This window comes from Ochlerotatus camptorhynchus, unplaced genomic scaffold (genome assembly GCF_037179485.1).
Source record: "Ochlerotatus camptorhynchus isolate MF236.1 unplaced genomic scaffold, CSIRO-AGI_Acam_v1.1 ptg000197l, whole genome shotgun sequence".
NCBI lineage: Eukaryota > Metazoa > Arthropoda > Insecta > Diptera > Culicidae > Ochlerotatus > Ochlerotatus camptorhynchus.
The window spans coordinates 3,205-9,962 of NW_027040687.1; the positions used below are offsets into that span (position 1 = coordinate 3,205).

Sequence of the window (6,758 nt, forward strand, 5' to 3'; positions counted from 1 at the left end):
ACAAATGCCCAAATCGTAAGTCTTCGACGGCAGTACAGCTTCGTTCAACCTTTTCCCAGATCTCAAGCAGGTGAAACATTTCTGCGAGCTGGTTCCGGTTATATCGTTGACAACCTTCGTACACACTTAAACAGAGATCCTGAGTTCGGTAAAAAAAATTACCGTTTTAGATCGGTAATCCTAAAAATTACAGATGTTTCGGTATTTTCTCGCTCTATTGCTGAAAACTGTAAATAAAATTACCGAATTTCGGTAACTTCATTTCAATTCAACGAAAACGGTAAAAAAATTACCGGCAGATTTGTAAATCAGCTTCATCACTGACTTCGGTGAAATATTTTACTGAAGTTTCGGTAAACAAACCGTTCCATTACCGAGTTCGGTAATTTTCACAGCGAGAAACGTCAAATTCGCCATATTGTGATTTTCGACCTTCTTAAAAAAAGTTTGTAAGTGGAAACTGGTGAAAAATTAAAAGTGCAATGATGGAGCCTATTATGGATCAGCTGCAACACCAAGACGAGCGAATCGTAGATATTTTCCGTAAGTAATGATATTTCAATATCTAAATAAATACCCATTGTTACAGATGGCCGATGCTGTTGCTTGTTTTTTCTGTCGGTTGCAAGTTCCAGGTTATGTTACCGGACTGCACCGACACATCAACGACCATATAAAAAAGAAAGATTTTATACCGGCAAACACAATTTTTGATTGTACATATCAGAAATGTGATGCAAGATATGGAAACTTCTATTCTTTAAAACGCCATATCATTGAGAAGCATCCACTTGTAAGCTTTGTTCCAGTCGGCAGTACTACGAAGGGAAACGATCTACTCGGGGAAACTCTTTTCATCGGCCATGAAATGCCTACTCAATGCGATGAAGCAAGTTCTACCCGTGAATCAGAGACATCAATGAATGAACTCAAAAAAATTATTCATCTGAGTATTTGTCGTATGACCTCAGACGTTGGACTGCCACAAACTAAAATTTCTGAGTTCATAAAACTTTGCGAAGTAATCGTACAGCACATTTGCAACTACTTGGAAAACGAAACATTGCGTTTTATCAATTCCCATGTCGAAGTTTTTTCTCCAGAAGTTGAAATTGCTCTTCGGAACAAATTTAAACTGGTTCAGCTGTTCAACAAAGTCAATACCTTCCCTAAACAGTCCAAATACCTAAAGGAGCTCGCGGTTTCGACACCTATCCCTAGAGAAATTCTCTTGAATCGTCGAGAGGATGTGCGACACGTAAACGCAATTCCAAAAAAGATTCTGGTGAACGAAACGGCGTCATACATCAGTATCATAGACAGCTTGAAATTTATTCTACGGGATCCCAAAACAAGAAAGTTGTTGAAAGAAACTGATATGGATGCGGCGAAGACTCATTGCGTTAATGAATACAGCTCTTTTCGATCAGGCCAAACGTTTAATGACAAAGCAATATTTCTGGATTATCCTGATACGGTTAGAATCAGTCTCTATCAGGACGATGTAGAGTTGGGAAACGCATTCAGCTCGAGAGCGGGTATAAACAAGATTTCGAATTTCAGCTTCAAGATTCAGAATTTTCCCGATAAGTGGAACAGTTCACCTCGAACAGTATTTCCACTTGTATATTGTACTACTGTTGACGCGAAAAAACAAGGATACCGAAAAATATTGCAACCTCTTATTGCTGATTTGAAACGACTAGAAGAAGGTATTGATGTTTATTATGCTCAGGAGAGATATGTCATACGAGCTGTGGTTACAATTTTCTGTGGGGACACATTAGCAGCTCATGAGATTTTTGGTTTGCTTGGACCAAGTGCAAAATATTTCTGCCGAATCTGTAAAATTTCGAGACAAGAATTCCATGAAAATCCATTACAAGAATTTCCTGGACGAAATCGCGATTGGTATGAACAACAGCTTGAAAATGTTCGAAACGGTTCAATTACCCCTAAAGAGTGTGGGCTGAAAAATACAGGATGTATTCTTAATGACTTAAAATACTATCACATCACAGACAACTTCTGCCTAGATAGTATGCATGACCTAGCGGAAGGCGTGGTTCCATTAGCCCTACAACTGGTCCTTGCACGATATTGTAAGCGAAATGATTTAAAAATGAACACCAAATACGTTAATAATCGTATTAATACATTTTCGTATGGGTACTCGGATCGTTGTAATAAGCCCTCTCCTAATTTCACGGACGAGATGATCAAATACCCTGCTAAACACAGGATGCGACAAACATCATCTCAATCACTTTTGCTACTACGCGCTTTTCCGTTCTTGTTTGGCCATCTGGTTCCTGAGGAATGTGAGTTGATGAAAATGATTGGCCACCTTATCAATATTGTTCGAATAATAGTGTCACCGGTTGTATCGGAAAACTTGCTATTCCAACTGGAAGAACACATTGAATTCTTTGAACAAATATTTTACGCTAATTTCGAACGACGTATAAATAAGCTGCATCATCTGAAGCATTATACAACTTGTATTCGCAAAAGTGGAGCAATGAAGCAATTCAACTGTTTACAGTTCGAACAAACAAATAAAGTTTTAAAAACTCAAGCAAACACATGTAGGAATTTCAAAAATATTTGTTCGAGCTTAGCTAAAAGACAATGTTTCAAAATGATTGTCAATGTCCTCGATAACCCATGGCACGATAATATCAAATTCTGTTCCGGAAAGCTCGTGCCACGATCTGATTGCTTGAGTGAACAATATCTGGATGAGGGCATAGAGTTCGTTTACACTCCAAAAACTGTAACGCTCAACGGAATCGTTTTTAGAAAAAACCAACTGATTGGAATGAAGCAACATAAAAACGAATACTTCCCTACCTATGGCATTATACACGAAATAGTAATATCTGACGGCAAATTATCAGTCCTGCTACGTTTGTGTGAAACAAACTCGTACAATGAATTTTTCGAAGCTTACGAAGTTGAAGTGAGCAGAAAACATGAATTAACACCCTTTGAAGAATGCTTCACCCATGCTGTATTTTCATTTTGGTCCCCATGTGGAAGTACAACAAAATACATTTCGCGTCGATTTTATAATCGCGATAATTAATAGACATCTATCTGTAATTATCATTATTTATTATTAACTACAACTGTTGATCATATTAAAATATTATCATATTTTTCTAGGAAAAGAAGAAATCGACGACATAGAAACTTTTCTCTCTTTGGACGAAAATGATTTCACTCGACTTAAAATGACTACCAAAATGATTAAGATTGTCCAAAAACTACAAAATCATCTCCAAGACTGCAACGAAGAATGGATCGTTGAAGAAGTAGAGATATCTCCGACCAATACGCAAACTGTCAATGCTGATGATACACCACAAAACGTTGATCCTAACGATCCGTACAAAGGCATAAGCTTGGACAATGTGAGTATTCAACGTGTTAGCTGTTCATACAAAGCAGACATTGTAGTTGAGGTATACCGGAGTAAGTAAAACCGTGGGGTAAGTGGGTAAAGCTATTGTAAATTTGAATGTTTAAATGGAAAACTCAACAAAGCCAATGTCATCAGCAGATTACGTCATTGGCTCTCTAAAGTTTTTCGTTTTATCGTACCCACACTTAAGCATTCAGGTTTACAAAAAGCTTTACCAATTTACCCTACGGTCTAACTTTTCTAGGTCAAAATGTGTTTAAATTCTATGCTTAAACTTATGTCACTATATTTCATTACTTTTTTAATGTATTCCAGGTGATTGATATTGACACCATCTTTGAGAAAACTAATGAAGGAATCACCATCATGGAGGTATTGAAAGAAGGATTGCGACCAAAAGAATCTACATTCAAAAAAATTAATGACATGCTATGCGACTGCTTGAAATCCGTGTATGGTTGGTAAGTAAATGTGACATATTTTTGCTTGTATGTCTACTGAAAATGAATTTTGTTATTTTTCTTCCTAGTCGCCCCAACCGTTTCTACAAAGACCAGATTGCCATTTCCCTTGTGAAATCCTATCCAATTCTTGCAGCCAAGGATGCGAAAGTTCCGCAGGTACCGTTAAACAATGTTAAATGGGACAAGAGAAACCTATGTATAGGTGATACGCCAATGAAATATTAAGAAGTGCACCTAATAACTTTAATATTATTGGTACAGTTGAAAACTCGGAAATGTTGTGTTTGATGTACAGAACAAGAGTAAAATTGAATGTCACGTGTGGGTTTTTCCGGTGTCTAACTTGACCGACAATAATCATCAAGTGTTCGGTTGTGTACATTTTTCACGGTATCAAACAACACTCCCACGCAATTAGATGCAACATGTAACATTCATCTCGCTTTTTAAAATTTTCGGATAATGCTTATTGTAATTCTAAATGCATTCTATATGACGTCTTCAAAGCGTGATCAGAATGCATCATTATATCGCGTTCATTTGGTGCCCTTGGTGAACTTAATCTTCATGAGTCTATGCACTGAACATCCATGAAAATTTGTCGCAATCGTACCTGCATTTGTTAGTTCACTAATGATGAGAAATCCGCAACAAATTAATACAACTTTGGGTGTAGTACTTTACGCAATATTATATATGGAATGCATGACTGGTTGTGGGTGGCAACTTATTTTCATCTATCAAGCGTTCACCACTTAGGGTACTGCCATATACACACGACGCGCGACGCATTTGACATTACATTTGCCCACTAAGGCTTGCATATAATAGTAGTGTCTTTTATGTAGGCGTTGTAGTTCCATGCTCATGCTAGAGGACCGAATCGACATGCTGGGCGCATCCATTACCGTATGGAGTATTTGGCAAGGACCTCTGGAGAACGCGTTATTAAACGTCGGCGTACCGAAGAACAGCAAACTGAACCGCAGGCAATCGTAGGCTCGGATGCTACTCGTACGGAGGATGGGCCTCCTTCCAACATCGAGGAATTGGTAGGCCTAAAAATACAACATGTTGTATAAATGACTTCTAATTTAACAAGGTTTATAGATACTCGAGTTGCAATACATCGTTCCCAATCAACATAATAAACATCGTGTTCTTGAGCTCTGGAAGACTACTTTCTCTAAGCGACAACAATCTCGGGATGCTGATGAATTTCAACAGTACTTGCAAGCTTTTCCTGTTTCTACAGCCTATGATGGTGAATTGGTAGGTACATCCAAACGTGCTTATCACATGTTAAGATAAATAATCAATATTTTCAGATAACATTTGACTTCCAAATTTTGAAACCTGCTGCGACGTCCTTTGCTGACGAGTGGAACAAACTTGAAGGTAGAATTCTGACTGTACATCGAGCAATGTACAGGGAACTCACTAATGGTAATTTTGGCAGTTAGGTGTACACTAGGGAAGAGGAGACAATACGGGGGTGAAAAGGAACCACTTTACTGTCAAACGCGAACCAGCTCATGAGATATCTAGATACACATTTCAAAAGGTCATATCTGCATTGATCGATTCTCTTCATCGACTTTCTCTTCCGTTAATAACTTAGCTGCAAAACCTTTCCCTATTGTATTTGACGATTTGGATGCTAGATAAGAATTTTCTTCATCAAACTATGTTGTAAAATTAGCGCGAAATCTGTTTGCATAGCAGTGGTTATCAAAAGAGAAAGTCGATGAACAGAATATTATAGATAGTGCTAGAGATAGAGATAAAAGAGTAAGAAGCCAGTTGCCTCCTCTTCCTCTTAGGGTGTACACTGATATTTCAAGCTGAAAATTGCATTAGGTCCTAAGTAACATTGACAGATTCTATTTGTCGACTTTCTTTTTGCATTCCCACGGTCATTCACATTCCCAGGTATTTTCAGCACAAAAATCGATAAAAGAAGCTTTTATCTAGCATCTAATATGACAAACACATCAAGAAATGGTTATGTGCTCAAGTTATTAATGAAAGAGAAAGTCGATGAAGAGAATCGATCAATGTTACTTAGGACCTAATGCAATGCTCAGCTTGATTTATGTTTTGTTTATAATGTCCATTTTCCTGCCTACTATAGATTTCGTTCGGGCCCTCGCTATTGTGAGATTCAAAAATTCATCGCGTGGTTCCAAACGAGCCAAGACTGATGACGCTGTACTGAACAATCCCCTATCAGGTGTTGTAAAATGGATACAGGTGAGACGTATGGTATAATCAAAATTAGTTGCTTTAATAATATTTTTTTGTTCTAGCCCGAAGATGATTTTCCGCAGGATAGTGGAAGCATTCCACTATTGGTAGTGCGCGGAAATTTCCCTGATGTGACGGATGGATGTGCAGTATGCTGGGGTACCATTGCTATTCCCGTTGGCGACGATCTAAAAACAGCATTTGGGATCTTCATCCAATGCTTCCCTGTTTTCGGTGTAGCACTGAATCCTTCCGACAAAAACTTTTTTTTGTTCATCGGTGGAGCAGTTTTGAACATAAACACATTGACCACAACTGGAGCCAAATTTTTGCATGGATTGCAATAACTGCCAGCGCTACGTGTAAGTTTTGTGCTATTCGATTTACATAAAAAATGTCCGAAAGAATGAAATAAAATAATGACTAAGGAAAAATGTATTTAATTTAAATAATTGATAAAACCAAGAAAACACCTTGAAATAATATTAAAGCGAATTAAATTTGAGTCGGTAAACTTTTTTAAAAATTACAGATCTTTCGGTAATTTTCATTTTCCAAAATTACAGTTCTCCGGTAAAATCAATTACAAACCAAGCTTGTTTTTTCGGTAAACGATACCG

General features: G+C 37.6%; 1 pseudogene; it reads left to right on the top strand.

Annotated features, from left to right (window-relative positions):
• The first annotated feature begins 485 nt into the window (after positions 1–485).
• Positions 486–6,485, top strand: LOC135702761 (uncharacterized; annotated as a pseudogene).
• Positions 6,486–6,758: the final 273 nt, after the last annotated feature.